This window comes from Stegostoma tigrinum, chromosome X (assembly GCF_030684315.1).
Source record: "Stegostoma tigrinum isolate sSteTig4 chromosome X, sSteTig4.hap1, whole genome shotgun sequence".
NCBI lineage: Eukaryota > Metazoa > Chordata > Chondrichthyes > Orectolobiformes > Stegostomatidae > Stegostoma > Stegostoma tigrinum.
Window position 1 is genome coordinate 2929981 of NC_081404.1, and position 15266 is coordinate 2945246.

The following is a 15266-nucleotide window of genomic DNA, read 5'->3' on the forward strand; positions in this document are numbered from 1 at the left end:
TCACATGTACTCAATGAGTTTGGTGACAAGTTTATACATTGCCAAATGCAGTGCCATCTTAGGTACAGGGTACCTAGGTACTGCTTCATCAGGTACAGGATTAGCTACAGTGCCACAATATCACTGACACAGTGCCATCTTAGGTACAGGGTACCTAGGTACAGCTTCATCAGGTACAGGATTAGCTACAGTGCCACAATATCACTGACACAGTGCCATCTTAGGTACAGGGTACCTAGGTACAGCTTCATCAGGTACAGGATCTTAGACAATAGAGGAGCACAATGCCCAGCATTGCGGAAATAACATGTTAGAACAACAGTCTTCTAACCCAGACCATGCTGGCACCTACACTCCAGTCCACACCAGACTGTGCCTGGTTTCACCTTGACGATCAAGCGGCCAGATGATTGTTCCTATATTGCCTCAAGCCTAGGTGACGGTGCTGAGGCCAGGCCAGGCCGAGAGGGCCGCATGCTGCTTCCTACCCACCCTGTCCATGCCCGTCATAATCTTATACACCTTTATCAGGTTCCCCCCTCAGCCTTCCCTGCTCTATAGGTAACAACCTGAGCTTATCCAGCCTCTCTTCATCACTAAACTGCTCCATTCCAGGCAGCATCCTGGTGTATCTCCCCTGCACCCCATTCAGTCCAATCACATCCTTCCTATAGTGTGATAACCAGAACTGCACATAGTGCTGCAATGTGGTCTAACCACAGTCCTGTACAGCTCCAACATCACCTCCCTGCTGTTATAATCTATGCTGCAACTGGTAAAGGCAAGCATCCGTTATGCCATCTTAACCCCACCCCCATTAACCTGTCCTGCCGCCTTCCGAGATCTGTGGACAAACATCTAAAGGTCCCTCTGTTCCTCTGAGCTCCCTAGTCTCCTGCCATTCATTGAGTGCTTGCCTGCCTCGTCCCCTGTTCTTACTCCTGCTGAGCTTATTCACCTGTCACTAACTTGCTGACCTAACTGATTCCTGTTCAAACAGTGCCTCAAAGCCCTCAATGAAACTAACCCCCTTGATCACTGTAATCGCCTCCAATCCCACAATCCTCCGAATGGTCTGTGTTCACCGAACTGAGCATCTGGCATTTTAATTGCTGCAATCACAGAGACTTGGTGATCTGGCTTATTGTGCGCAGCTCTGTTCTGATTGCTGTGTCTGAGGAAGGATCTACTTGTGTTGGAGGTAGGACAGGGACCGCATTCTGATCTCTGTGTCTAAGGAGGGATCTACTTGGAGGCGGGGCAGGGATGGTTCACACAACTGACCTCAAGATAAGAGGGTTGTCCTCAGATGTTGGAAGGCAAATGGAATGTTGGCCTTTACTTCAAGGGGACTGGAGGATCAAACTATACAAAGGCGCTGAGTCGGATAGCAGCTGGAATACCATAAACAGTCTTGGGTCCCTTCTCTTTGGGTCCCATTGGAGGGAGTCTAGAGAAGGTTCGCTCAGCTGATCCTGAGTATGGTGGGATTGGCTTGTGAGGAGAGGCTGAGTAGGTTGGGTCTGTTTCTCATAGAAACATCGAAAATAGAAGCAGGAGTAGATCATTTGGCCCTTTGAATCTGTTCTGCCATTTAATATGGTTACAATTGATCATTGAACTCTGTCCCCTGTTCCCACTTTCTCCCCCATACCCTTTGATCCCTTTTGCCCTAAGAATTATATTGACCTACTTCTTGAAAACATTCAATGTTTTGCCCTCAACCGTTTTCCATGGCAGAGAATTCCACTGGCTCCCCACTCCCTGGGTGAAGACATTTCTCCTCAGCTGGATAGTATCTGGGTACTCATTGGGGTTCAGGAGAATGAGAGGAGACCTCATTGAAACATACAAGATCCTTAGGGGATGTGACAGGGGAGATGTGGAGAGGTTGTTTCCACTTGTGGGAGAGTCAAGGACGAGGGGGTACAATCTCAAAATAAGGGGTCACTCATTTAACACAGAGATGGGGAGGAGTTTCTTCTCCCAGAAAGGAGTGAATCTATCAAATTCTTTATCACAGAGGGCTGTCGAGGCTGGGTCATAGAGTCGTAGAGCTGTACAGCATGTAAACTGACCCTTCAATTCAACTTGTCCATGCTGACCTGATATCCTAAATAAATCTAGCCCCATTTGCCAGCATTTGCCCCATATCCCTCTAAACCCTTCCTATTCATGTACCCATCCAGATGCCTTTTAAATGCTGTAACTGTACCAGCCTCCACCACTTCCTCTGGCAGCTCATTCCATACACGCACCACTCTCTGCATGAAAAAGTTACCCCTCAGGTCTCTTTTATATCTTTCCCAGCTCACCTTAAACCTATGCCCCTCTACCCCTCTAGTTTTGTACCCCTCTAGTTTTGGACCCCCCCCCCCCCCTCCCCAGCCCATGCCTCTCATGACTTTCTCTAAACTGCTATAAGATCATCCCTCAGCATCCAGCACTCCAGGAAAAATAACCTCAGGCTATTCACCCTCTCCCTGTGGCTCAAACCCTCCAACCCCAGCAACATCCTTATCTTTGCTATAAAGTTAAGTGTATTCAGGGCTGAGTTAGAGAGATTTTTAATGAGGAAAGGAAGCGAGGGTCATGGGGAAAAGGCAGGAAAGTGGCGTTGAGGATGATCAGATCAGCCATGACTCATTGATTGGCAGAGCAGACTTGATGGGCTGAATGGCCTATTTCTGCTCCCAACCCTTGTGTGGTATGTTTTGTAATAGTTGAGCCCAGAGAAAGCATTTGAGCTGAGGCCAGGATGGACTTAAGCAATGTTAAATGGCTACTGCCTTCACCTGGCTTTTTAGACTTCAAATACAGTGCCAGAGTGCCCTGGCAGGCTTTTTTGCCCATGCTGCTTTGGCACTGGCACCCTCTTGAGGTCTTGCCAGGTTACCCACCCTGCTTTCCAATGCCTGTGCTGAAAATGGATCGTTTGGCCTCTCACTTTTGAAGGCCACAGTTCCCGGAGATGGGAGTTTAGCTCCTGCAGGCCCAACCCAAGAATGAAAATTGGGGCCTTAATCTTGGTGGTGTTATGCTTTGAAGTTCCTCTTTAATCCCCAGAAATAAAAGAATTGGGAGGAGTGGGATCAAAACGACAGCTAATAGACATTTCTACCAAGATGCGAGGCCCACGTGATTCACATTTCCATGGAGTTTGAGAGGGGAAAAACTCTTTGGGAAGCTGGTGTAGGGTAAACGTCATGGACAGGGTCAGTCAGCTGGAATCTCTGAAACAAAGTGAGAGAGGGAGAGAGAAAGGCAAGTGACGCTATGGCTCACCACATTAAACTGTGGATGGGTGGCCACTCTTAAGTGAAAGTCAGCAAGGGCATAAGGGCTTAAACAAAGCTGGAATATTCATCCAGGTTTGGGATCACTACGGAATGTCAGTTTGAGGATGAGACATTAACTCACTGGGAAAGGGGAAGAAAGGAGGCAACAATTTCCCAGGACTGGTTCCTGTGAAATGTGGTTTTGACAGAAGGGACAGAGTGAAGCGTTATTGGAGAGAGGGAGTTCTTTGGTCATTCTAAAAGTTAAATGAAGGAGCATCTCTGCAGTTTACAGCATAAGTTGCATGTTGAAGTCATGTTTCATCAATGTTGCTTTTAGCTTTTGAGTCGCTTTAAAAGTCTGAAAATTTGAAATTTCGTTGGGTGATCATTCACTGGAAGTTTTGAGTTTCTTTTCATAAGTCAACAGTCTTCACAGATTTTGTAACAAAATTAATCTCTAGGCGACAGTATCAGAGCTGTTTTAGTACTGTGGATGGGGTGGGGAGGGAAGGGTTCAAATGTGGAGCCGTGGGAATGAAGGGGACCATTTTTGAGGATGAAAGCACATTGCAGGAGAGCCGCAGTTACAGATGGGGTGGTATCTTGTAAAAACGGGATGGCGGGGGTGGGGTGGGGGTGTCCTGAAAGGGAACGTATCTACCAAAATGCCAAAGAGGTGGATTGTAAAAGATTGCTGTGTCGCCAGTTGTTTTTGGCTCATACACTGTGCCTTTTAGACCTGCTTCTAAAAAAAGTAGTTGCATTCGCCATGTGACTCTATTTCTAGAGTGTATCCAGAGGGTACAGTTTGGCATGTTTGGATGGCATGAGCTGAACGCAGCTGTGCCAGGGTGTAGGGCGGGCATCAAAGCTTGTCTATGGAGTTGACACGACTTGGCATGACTGCAGGCAACGGAACAAACTCCTTTTGGATCAGCAGTGTGCCAGTTATAGAGCACTGCCGCTTTGGAAAATGAGACTACCATTGGCGTCAGATGCCATGCCTGTGACTCATTTGAAGTAAACGTTGCAGCCCTCTTGCTGCTCTGTCCAAGACGGGAGAGAAATCTCTGCAGGAATTCCTGGCATCAGCCAGCATTTACAGAAACACATACATTGGCCCCTAAAGCACAGCAGGCAATTCGGCCTGAGGTTCCTGGACTTGCTCGCAATCTTTTCTATGTCCCCTGTATCACGACCCTTCAGAATCTGAAACCGTTCTGGCAGGTCACCCCTACCTTTCACTGGAGAAAAGCTGGAAAAGTCAGGCAGCTTTTCTCACAGTTAGATTCCAGAATCTTCCAAGTAAATCATTTCTTTCTCCCCCTGCCTCTGTAGTAGGTGGGACTAGAACCCAGGATGCCGAAGCCTGGAGGTAGGGCACACTGCCACGGTGCTGCAAGAAATCCTCCAGTGTCTGGATCTTGCTTAAAACGTGGACACCAAAAACAACACATCCAATATCTTTTCTGAAGAAAGCTCCTGACCAACCAGGTATCTTAAATTACTGTGGATCCTTTTGCCAGCATTTGGCCCATAGCCCTCTAAACCCTTCCTATCCATATCCCCATCCAGATGCCTTTTAAATGCTGTAACTGTACCAGCCTCCACCACATTCTCTGGCAGCTCATTCCATACACACACCACCCTCTGTGTGAAAAAGTTACCCCTCAGGTCCCCTTTAAATCTTTCCCCGCTCACCTTAAACCCATGCCCCTCTAGTTTTGGACTCCCCCACCCTGGGGAAAGGACCTTGTATATTCACCCTATCCATACCCCTCAGGATCTGTGAAGAGTTAATGTGGAATCACAGTGAGGATTGGTAGACAAGAATGGTAACACAGCCACATTTTTCTTAAATGCGCCAATGGTTTTTCCTGCCAAGTCTCTAAACTCTCCTAATAATATCCACCTTTCCCACCAGAGCTCTGCCTATTTTTGGATGGAGCACAGCAGTTTTAACTTAGGTCAGTAAAAAAATTTTTCACTGTGACCCCGAGCGAGTTTTCCCGAAACAGGTTTGTGAGCACAAAGAAAATCGGAATGAACTCTCAGAACCACTCTGTAATTAAGTTTGTTTTGTGCAGTTTTGTCACATAGTGCTATAACAATTTGAAGCAGACTCACCCAGTCTTGTTTTTAAATGCTGCCAAATTTATTGTCGTTCTGAACAGATGAGCAAAATCAAGAATTTACGGCATGTTTTTAATTGGGAAAAAAAAGAGGTTCCACTGTTCATGGCTGGATTTGCTCAACTTTTAAATAGGACAATGAGGCAGATGTGTGGGTGTGCGATTGTGTGTGTGTGTGTGAGGGAGAGTGTTTGTGTGTGTGTGTGAGGGAGAGTGTTTGTGTGTGTGTGTTTGTGTGTGTGTGTGAGGGAGAGTGTTTGTGTGTGTGTGTGAGGGAGAGTGTGTGTGTGTGAGGGAGAGTGAGTGTGTGTGTGTGTGTGTGTGTGTGTGTGAGGGAGAGTGTTTGTGTGTGTGTGTGTGTGAGGGAGAGTGAGTGTGTGTGTGTGTGAGGGAGAGTGTTTGTGTGTGTGTGTGTGTGTGTGAGGGACAGTGTTGGGGTGAGTGTGTGTGTGGGAGAGGGTTGGGGGGTGTGTGTGTGGGAGAGGGTTGGGGGGTGTGTGTGTGGGAGAGGGTTGGGGGGTGTGTGTGTGGGAGAGTGTTGGGGGTGTGTGTGTGTGTGTGGGAGAGTGTTGGGGTGTGTGTGTGTGTGTGGGAGAGTGTTGGAGTGTGTGTGTGTGTGGGAGAGTGTTGGGGTGTGTGTGTGTGTGTGTGGGAGAGTGTTGGGGTGTGTGTGTGTGTGTGTGTGGGAGAGTGTTGGGGTGTGTGTGTGTGTGTGGGAGAGTGTTGGGGTGTGTGTGTGGGAGCGTGTTGGGGTGTGTGTGTGTGTGGGAGAGTGTTCGGGTGTGTGTGTGTGTGTGTGGGAGAGTGTTGGGGGTGTGTGTGTGGGAGAGTGTTGGGGGGTGTGTGTATGGGAGAGTGTTGGGGTGTGTGTGTGTGTGGGAGAGTGTTGTGGTGTGTGTGTGTGTGTGTGTGTGGGAGAGTGTTGGGGTGTGTGTGTGTGTGTGGGAGAGTGTTGGGGTGTGTGTGTGGGAGCGTGTTGGGGTGTGTGTGTGTGTGGGAGTGTGTTCGGGTGTGTGTGTGTGTGTGTGGGAGAGTGTTGGGGGTGTGTGTGTGGGAGAGTGTTGGGGTGTGTGTGTGTATGGGAGAGTGTTGGGGTGTGTGTGTGTGTGGGAGAGTGTTGGCTTGTGTGTGTGTGTGGGAGAGTGTTGTGGTGTGTGTGTGTGTGGGGGAGAGTGTTGGGGTGTGTGTGTGGGAGCGTGTTGGGGTGTGTGTGTGTGTGGGAGAGTGTTGGGGTGTGTGTGTGTGTGGGAGAGTGTTGGGGTTTGTGTGTGTGTGTGTGGGAGAGTGTTGGGGTGTGTGTGTGGGAGCGTGTTGGGGGGGTGTGTGTGTGGGAGCGTGTTGGGGGGGTGTGTGTGTGGGAGCGTGTTGGGGTGTGTGTGTGTGGGAGCGTGTTGGGGGTTGTGTGTGTGGGAGAGTGTTGGGGGGTGTGTGTGTGGGAGAGTGTTGGGGGGTGTGTGTGTGGGAGAGTGTTGGGGTGTGTGTGTGTGTGTGTGTGGGAGAGTGTTGGGGTGTGTGTGTGTGTGTGTGTGTGTGTGGGAGAGTGTTGGGGTGTGTGTGTGTGTGTGTGTGTGTGGGAGAGTGATGGGGTGTGTGTGTGGGAGCGTGTTGGGGTGTGTGTGTGTGGGAGCGTGTTGGGGGTTGTGTGTGTGGGAGCGTGTTGGGGGGTGTGTGTGTGGGAGCGTGTTGGGGGGTGTGTGTGTGGGAGAGTGTTGGGGTGTGTGTGTGTGTGTGTGGGAGAGTGTTGGGGTGTGTTTGTGTGTGTGGTAGAGTGTTGGGGTGTGTGTGTGTGTGTGGGAGAGTGTTGGGGGTGTGTGTGTGGGAGAGTGTTGGGGGGTGTGTGTAATGGAGAGTGTTGGGGGGTGTGTGTAATGGAGAGTGTTGGGGTGTGTGTGTGTGGGAGAGTGTTGGGGTGTGTGTGTGTGTGTGGGAGAGTGTTGGGGTGTGTGTGTGTGTGTGGGAGAGTGTTGGGGTGTGTGTGTGTGGGAGAGTGTTGGGGTGTGTGTGTGTGTGGGAGAGTGTTGTGGTGTGTGTGTGTGTGTGGGAGAGTGTTGGGGTGTGTGTGTGTGTGGGAGCGTGTTGGGGGTTGTGTGTGTGGGAGAGTGTTGGGGTGTGTGTGTGTGGGAGAGTGTTGGGGTGTGTGTGTGTGTGTGTGTGTGGGAGAGTGTTGGGGTGTGTGTGTGTGTGTGTGTGGGAGAGTGTTGGGGTGTGTGTGTGTGTGTGTGGGAGACTGTTGGGGTGTGTGTGTGGGAGACTGTTGGGGTGTGTGTGTGTGTGTGGGAGAGTGTTGGGGTGTGTGTGTGGGAGCGTGTTGGGGTGTGTGTGTGTGTGGGAGAGTGTTGGAGTGTGTGTGTGTGTGTGTGTGTGTGTGTGGGAGAGTGTTGGGGGGTGTGTGTGTGGGAGAGTGTTGGGGGGTGTGTGTGTGGGAGAGTGTTGGGGGGTGTGTGTGTGGGAGAGTGTTGGGGTGTGTGTGTGTGTGTGTGGGAGAGTGTTGGGGTGTGTGTGTGTGTGTGTGGGAGACTGTTGGGGTGTGTGTGTGTGTGTGGGAGAGTGTTGGGGTGTGTGTGTGGGAGCGTGTTGGGGTGTGTGTGTGTGTGTGGGAGAGTGTTGGGGTGTGTGTGTGTGTGTGGGAGAGTGTTGGGGTGTGTGTGTGTGGGAGAGTGTTGGGGTGTGTGTGTGTGTGGGAGAGTGTTGTGGTGTGTGTGTGGGAGAGTGTTGGGGGGTGTGTGTGTGGGAGAGTGTTGGGGTGTGTGTGTGTGTGTGTGTGGGAGAGTGTTGGGGTGTGTGTGTGTGTGTGTGGGAGAGTGTTGGGGTGTGTGTGTGTGTGTGTGTGTGTGTGTGTGGGAGAGTGTTGGGGTGTGTTTGTGTGTGTGGTAGAGTGTTGGGGTGTGTGTGTGTGTGGGAGAGTGTTCGGGTGTGTGTGTGTGGGAGAGTGTTGGGGGTGTGTGTGTGGGAGAGTGTTGGGGAGTGTGTGTATGGGAGAGTGTTGGGGAGTGTGTGTGTGTGGGAGAGTGTTGGGGTGTGTGTGTGTGTGTGGGAGAGTGTTGGGGTGTGTGTGTGTGTGTGGGAGAGTGTTGGGGTGTGTGTGTGTGTGGGAGAGTGTTGTGGTGTGTGTGTGTGTGTGGGAGCGTGTTGGGGTGTGTGTGTGTGTGGGAGCGTGTTGGGGTGTGTGTGTGTGTGGGAGCGTGTTGGGGTGTGTGTGTGGGAGAGTGTTGGGGTGTGTGTGTGTGTGGGAGAGTGTTGGGGTTTGTGTGTGTGTGTGTGGGAGAGTGTTGGGGTGTGTGTGTGGGAGCGTGTTGGGGGAGTGTGTGTGTGGGAGCGTGTTGGGGTGTGTGTGTGTGTGGGAGCGTGTTGGGGTGTGTGTGTGGGAGAGTGTTGGGGTGTGTGTGTGTGTGGGAGAGTGTTGGGGTTTGTGTGTGTGTGTGTGGGAGAGTGTTGGGGTGTGTGTGTGTGGGAGAGTGTTGGGGTGTGTGTGTGTGGGAGAGTGTTGGGGTGTGTGTGTGTGGGAGAGTGTTGGGGTGTGTGTATGTGGGAGAGTGTTGGGGTGTGTGTGTGTGTGTGTGTGTGTGTGGGAGAGTGTTGGGGGGTGTGTGTGTGGGAGAGTGTTGGGGGGTGTGTGTGTGGGAGAGTGTTGGGGTGTGTGTGTGTGTGGGAGAGTGTTGGGGTGTGTGTGTGTGTGTGTGGGAGACTGTTGGGGTGTGTGTGTGGGAGCGTGTTGGGGTGTGTGTGTGTGTGTGTGTGGGAGAGTGTTGGGGTGTGTGTGTGGGAGCGTGTTGGGGTGTGTGTGTGTGTGGGAGAGTGTTGGGGTGTGTGTGTGTGTGGGAGAGTGTTGGGGTTTGTGTGTGTGTGTGTGGGAGAGTGTTGGGGTGTGTGTGTGGGAGCGTGTTGGGGGGGTGTGTGTGTGGGAGCGTGTTGGGGGAGTGTGTGTGTGGGAGCGTGTTGGGGTGTGTGTGTGTGGGAGCGTGTTGGGGGTTGTGTGTGTGGGAGAGTGTTGGGGGGTGTGTGTGTGGGAGAGTGTTGGGGGGGTGTGTGTGTGGGAGAGTGTTGGGGTGTGTGTGTGTGTGTGTGTGGGAGAGTGTTGGGGTGTGTGTGTGGGAGAGTGTTGGGGTGTGTGTGTGTGTGTGTGTGTGTGTGTGTGTGGGAGAGTGTTGGGGGGGTGTGTGTGTGGGAGCGTGTTGGGGGTGTGTGTGTGTGGGAGCGTGTTGGGGTGTGTGTGTGTGGGAGCGTGTTGGGTGTTGTGTGTGTGTATGAGCGTGTTGGGGGGTGTGTGTGTGGGAGAGTGTTGGGGGGTGTGTGTGTGGGAGAGTGTTGGGGTGTGTGTGTGTGTGTGTGTGGGAGAGTGTTGGGGTGTGTGTGTGTGTGTGTGTGTGTGTGTGTGTGTGTGTGTGTGGGAGAGTGTTGGGGTGTGTTTGTGTGTGTGGTAGAGTGTTGGGGTGTGTGTGTGTGTGGGAGAGTGTTCGGGTGTGTGTGTGTGTGTGGGAGAGTGTTGGGGGTGTGTGTGTGGGAGAGTGTTGGGGGGTGTGTGTATGGGAGAGTGTTGGGGTGTGTGTGTGTGTGGGAGAGTGTTGGGGTGTGTGTGGGAGAGTGTTGGGGTGTGTGTGTGTGTGGGAGAGTGTTGTGGTGTGTGTGTGTGTGTGTGGGAGCGTGTTGTGGTGTGTGTGTGTGTGTGTGGGAGCGTGTTGGGGGTTGTGTGTGTGGGAGAGTGTTGGGGTGTGTGTGTGTGGGAGAGTGTTGGGGTGAGTGTGTGTGTGGGAGAGTGTTGGGGTGAGTGTGTGTGGGAGAGTGTTGGGGTGAGTGTGTGTGGGAGAGTGTTGGGGTGTGTGTGTGTGGGAGACTGTTGGGGTGTGTGTGTGTGGGAGAGTGTTGGGGTGGGTGTGTGTGTGTGTGTGTGTGTGTGTGTGTGAGGGTGTTGGGGTGTGTGTGTGTGTGGGAGGGTGTTGGGGTGTGTGTGTGTGTGGGAGGGTGTTGGGGTGTGTGTGTGGGAGCGTGTTGGGGGTGTGTGTGTGTGGGAGCGTGTTGGGGGTGTGTGTGTGGGAGAGTGTTGGGGGTGTGTGTGTGCGAGAGTGTTGGGGGGTGTGTGTGTGGGAGAGTGTTGGGGGGTGTGTGTGTTGGAGAGTGTTGGGGTGTGTGTGTGTGGGAGAGTGTTGGGGTGTGTGTGTGTGTGTGTGGGAGTGTGTTGGGGTGTGTGTGTGTGTGTGGGAGAGTGTTGGGGTGTGTGTGTGTGTGTGTGGGAGAGTGTTGGGGTGTGTGTGTGTGTGTGTGTGGGAGGGTGTTGGGGTGTGTGTGTGTGTGTGTGTGTGTGGGAGGGTGTTGGGGTGTGTGTGTGTGTGTGTGTGTGGGAGGGTGTTGGGGTGTGTGTGTGTGTGTGTGTGTGTGTGTGTGTGGGTGTTGGGGTGTGTGTGTGTGTGAGGGTGTTGGGGTGTGTGTGTGTGGGAGGGTGTTGGGGTGTGTGTGTGTGTGTGTGGGAGGGTGTTGGGGTGTGTGTGTGTGTGGGAGGGTGTTGGGGTGTGTGTGTGTGTGGGAGGGTGTTGGGGTGTGTGTGTGTGTGGGAGCGTGTTGGGGGGTGTGTGTGGGAGAGTGTTGGGGTGTGTGTGTGGGAGCGTGTTGGGGGGGTGTGTGTGTGGGAGCGTGTTGGGGGGGTGTGTGTGTGGGAGCGTGTTGGGGTGTGTGTGTGTGGGAGCGTGTTGGGGTGTGTGTGTGTGGGAGAGTGTTGGGGTGTGTGTGTGTGGGAGAGTGTTGGGGTGTGTGTGTGTGGGAGAGTGTTGGGGTGTGTGTGTGTGTGTGTGTGGGAGAGTGTTGGGGTGTGTGTGTGTGTGTGTGTGTGTGTGTGGGAGAGTGTTGGGGTGTGTGTGTGTGTGTGTGTGGGAGGGTGTTGGGGTGTGTGTGTGTGTGGGAGGGTGTTGGGGTGTGTGTGTGTGTGTGTGGGAGGGTGTTGGGGTGTGTGTGTGTGTGTGTGTGTGTGTGTGTGTGGGAGGGTGTTGGGGTGTGTGTGTGTGTGGGAGGGTGTTGGGGTGTGTGTGTGTGTGGGAGGGTGTTGGGGTGTGTGTGTGGGAGCGTGTTGGGGGGGTGTGTGTGTGGGAGCGTGTTGTGTGTGTGTGTGGGAGAGTGTTGGGGTGTGTGTGTGTGGGAGAGTGTTGGGGTGTGTGTGTGTGTGTGTGTGTGTGTGTGTATGAGGGTGTTGGGGTGTGTGTGTGTGTGTGTGTGTGTGTGTGTGTGGGAGGGTGTTGGGGTGTGTGTGTGTGTGGGAGGGTGTTGGGGTGTGTGTGTGTGTGGGAGGGTGTTGGGGTGTGTGTGTGTGTGTGTGGGAGGGTGTTGGGGTGTGTGTGTGTGTGGGAGCGTGTTGGGGTGTGTGTGTGGGAGAGTGTTGAGGTGTGTGTGTGGGAGAGTGTTGGGGTGTGTGTGTGTGTGGGAAAGTGTTGGGGTGTGTGTGTGTGTGTGTGTGTGTGTGAGTGTTGGGGTGTGTGTGTGGGTGAGTGTTGGGGTGTGTGTGTGGCAGAGTGTTGGTGTGTGTGTGTGGGAGAGTGTTGGTGGGTGTGTGTGGGAGAGTGTTGGGATGTGTGTATGGGAGAGTGTTGGGGTGTGTGTGTGTGTGGGAGAGTGTTGGGGTGTGTGTGGGAGAGTGTTGGGGTGTGTGTGTGTGTGTGTGTGAGAGTGGGGTGTGTGTGTGTGTGGGAGAGTGTGGGGGGGTGTGTGTGTGCGTGTGTGGGGGAGTGTGTTGGGGTGTGTGTGTGTGTGGTTGAGTAGAGTGTGTGTGTGTGTGTGTGGGAGACTGTTGGGGTGTGTGTGTGTGTGGGAGACTGTTGGGGTGTGTGTGTGTGTGTGTGTGGGAGAGTGTTGGGAGGTGTGTGTGTGGGAGAGTGTTGGGGGGTGTGTGTGTGGGAGAGTGTTGGGGGGTGTGTGTGTGGGAGAGTGTTGGGGGGTGTGTGTGTGGGAGAGTGTTGGGGGGTGTGTGTGTGGGAGAGTGTTGGGGGGTGTGTGTGTGGGAGAGTGTTGGGGTGTGTGGGAGAGTGTTGGGGTGTGTGTGTGTGGGAGAGTGTTGGGGTGTGTGTGTGTGTGTGGGAGAGTGTTGGGGAGTGTGTGTGTGTGTGTGGGAGAGTGTTGGGGAGTGTGTGTGGGAGAATGTTGGTGTGTGTGTGTGGGAGTGTGTTGGGGTGTGTGTGTGGGAGAGTGTTGGGGTGTGTGTGTGTGTGTGGGAGCGTGTTGGGGTGTGTGTAGGAGAGTGTTGGGGTGTGTGTGTGTGTGGGAGAGTGTTGGGGGGGATGTGTGTGTGTGTGGGAGTGTGTTGGGGTGTGTGTGTGTGTGTGGGAGAGTGTTGGGGTGTGTGTGGGAGCGTGTTGGGGTGTGTGTGTGTGGGAGAGTGTTGGGGTGTGTGTGGGAGCGTGTTGGGGTGTGTGTGTCTGGGAGAGTGGTGTTTGTGTGTGTGTGTGTGTGTGTGTGTGTGGGAGAGTGTTGGGGTGTGTGTGTGTGTGTGGGAGAGTGTTGGGGTGTGTGTGTGGGAGAGTGTTGGGGTGTGTGTTGGTGTGTGTGGGAGTGTGTTGGGGTGTGTGTGTGGGAGAGTGTTGGGGGGTGTGTGTGTGGGAGATTGTTGGGTTGTGTGTGTGTGTGTGTGGGAGCATGTTGGGGTGTGTGTGTGTGGGAGAGTGTTGGGGTGTGTGTGTGTTGGAGAGTGTTGGGGTGTGTCTGTGTGTGTGGGAGAGTGTTGGGGTCTGTGTGTGTGTGTGGGAGAGTGTTGGGGTGTGTGTGTGTGAGAGTGGGAGCGTGTTGGGGTGTGTGTGGGAGCGTGTTGGGGTGTGTGTGGGAGCGTGTTGGGGTGTGTGTGTGTGGGAGAGTGGGGTGTGTGTGTGTGGGAGAGTGTTGGGGTGTGTGTGTGTGTGTGTGTGAGAGTGGGGTGTGTGTGTGTGAGAGTGGGGTGTGTGTGTGTGAGAGTGGGGTGTGTGTGTGTGTGGGAGAGTGTTGGGGGGTGTGTGTGTGGGAGAGTGTTGGGGGGTGTGTGTGTGGGAGAGTGTTGGGGGGTGTGTGTGTGGGAGCGTGTTGGGGTGTGTGTGTGTGGGAGAGTGGGGTGTGTGTGTGTGGGAGCGTGTTGGGGTGTGTGTGGGAGCGTGTTGGGGTGTGTGTGGGAGCGTGTTGGGGTGTGTGTGTGTGTGGGAGAGTGTTGGGGTGTGTGTGTGTGTGGGAGAGTGTTGGGGTGTGTGTGTGTGGGAGAGTGTTGGGGGGTGTGTGTGTGGGAGAGTGTTGGGGGGTGTGTGTGTGGGAGAGTGTTGGGGGGTGTGTGTGTGGGAGAGTGTTGGGGGGGTGTGTGTGTGTGTCTGTGTGTGGGAGAGTGTTGGGGCGTGTGTGTGTGGGAGAGTGTTGGGGGGTGTGTGTAGGAGAGTGTTGGGGTGTGTGTGTCTGTGTGTGGGAGAGTGTTGGGGCGTGTGTGTGTGTGGGAGAGTGTTGGGGTGTGTGTGGGAGCGTGTTGGGGTGTGTGTGGGAGCGTGTTGGGGTGTGTGTGGGAGCGTGTTGGGGTGTGTGTGTGTGGGAGAGTGGGGTGTGTGTGTGTGGGAGAGTGTTGGGGTGTGTGTGTGTGTGGTAGGGAGAGTGTTGGGGTGTGTGTGTGTGTGTGGGAGAGTGTTGGTGTGTGTGTGTGTGTGTGTGTGTGTGTGTGTGGGAGAGTGTTGGGGTGTGTGTGTGTGTGTGGGAGAGTTTTGGGGTGTGTGTGTGTGTGGGAGAGTTTTGGGGTGTGTGTGTGTGTGGGAGAGTTTTGGGGTGTGTGTGTGGGAGAGTGTTGGGGGGTGTGTGTGTGGGAGAGTGTTGGGGTGTGTGTGTGTGTGTGGGAGAGTGTTGGGGTGTGTGTGTGTGTGGGAGAGTGTTGGGGGGTGTGTGTTTGGGAGAGTGTTGGGGGGTGTGTGTGTGGGAGAGTGTTGGAGGTGTGTGTGTGTGCGTGTGTGGGGGAGAGTGTTGGGGTGTGTGTGTGTGTGTGGGAGACTGTTGCGGCGTGTGTGTGTGTGTGGGAGACTGTTGGGGTGTGTGTGTGTGTGTGTGTGTGTGTGTGTGGGAGAGTGTTGGGGGGTGTGTGTGTGGGAGAGTGTTGGGGGGTGTGTGTGTGGGAGAGTGTTGGGGGGTGTGTGTGTGGGAGAGTGTTGGGGGGTGTGTGTGTGTGTGGGAGAGTGTTGGGGTGTGTGTGTGTGTGTGGGAGAGTGTTGGGGTGTGTGTGTGTGGGAGAGGGTTGGGGTGTGTGTGTGTGGGAGTGGGTTGGGGTGTGTGTGTGTGTGTGTGAGAGCGTTGGGGTGTGTGTGTGTGTTGGGGTGTGTGTGTGTGTTGGGGTGTGTGTGTGTGTGTGGGAGAGTGTTGGGGTGTGTGTGTGGCAGAGTGTTGGTGTGTGTGTGTGGCAGAGTGTTGGGGTGTGTGTGTGTGTGGGAGAGTGTTGGGGTGTGTGTGTGGGAGAGTGTTGGGGTGTGTGTGTGGGAGAGTGTTGGGGTGTGTGTGTGTGTGTGTGTGTGTGTGTGTGTGTGTGGGAGGGAGAGTGTTGGGGTGTGTGTGTGTGTGGGAGAGTGTTGGTGTGTGTGTGTGGGAGAGTGTTGGGGTGTGTGTGTGTGTGGGAGAGTGTTGGTGTGTGTGTGTGGGAGAGTGTTGGGGTGTGTGTGTGGGAGAGTGTTGGGGTGTGTGTGTGGGAGAGTGTTGGGGTGTGTGTCTGTGTGTGGGAGAGTGTTGGGGTGTGTGTGTGTGTGTGGGAGATTGTTGTGTGTGTGGGAGCGTGTTGGGGTGTGTGTGTGTGGGAGAGTGGGAGCGTGTTGGGGTGTGTGTGTGTGTGGGAGCGTGTTGGGGTGTGTGTGGGAGCGTGTTGGGGTGTGTGTGGGAGCGTGTTGGGGTGTGTGTG

At 53.9% G+C, this 15266-nt stretch overlaps 1 protein-coding gene across 2 annotated transcripts in view; it reads left to right on the forward strand.

Moving 5' to 3' along the window:
* Positions 1–15266, forward strand: part of LOC125448302 (beta-1,4 N-acetylgalactosaminyltransferase 1-like) — a 117898-nt gene that overhangs the window by 11768 nt on the left and 90864 nt on the right. The gene's annotated exons all lie outside the window — the stretch shown is intronic.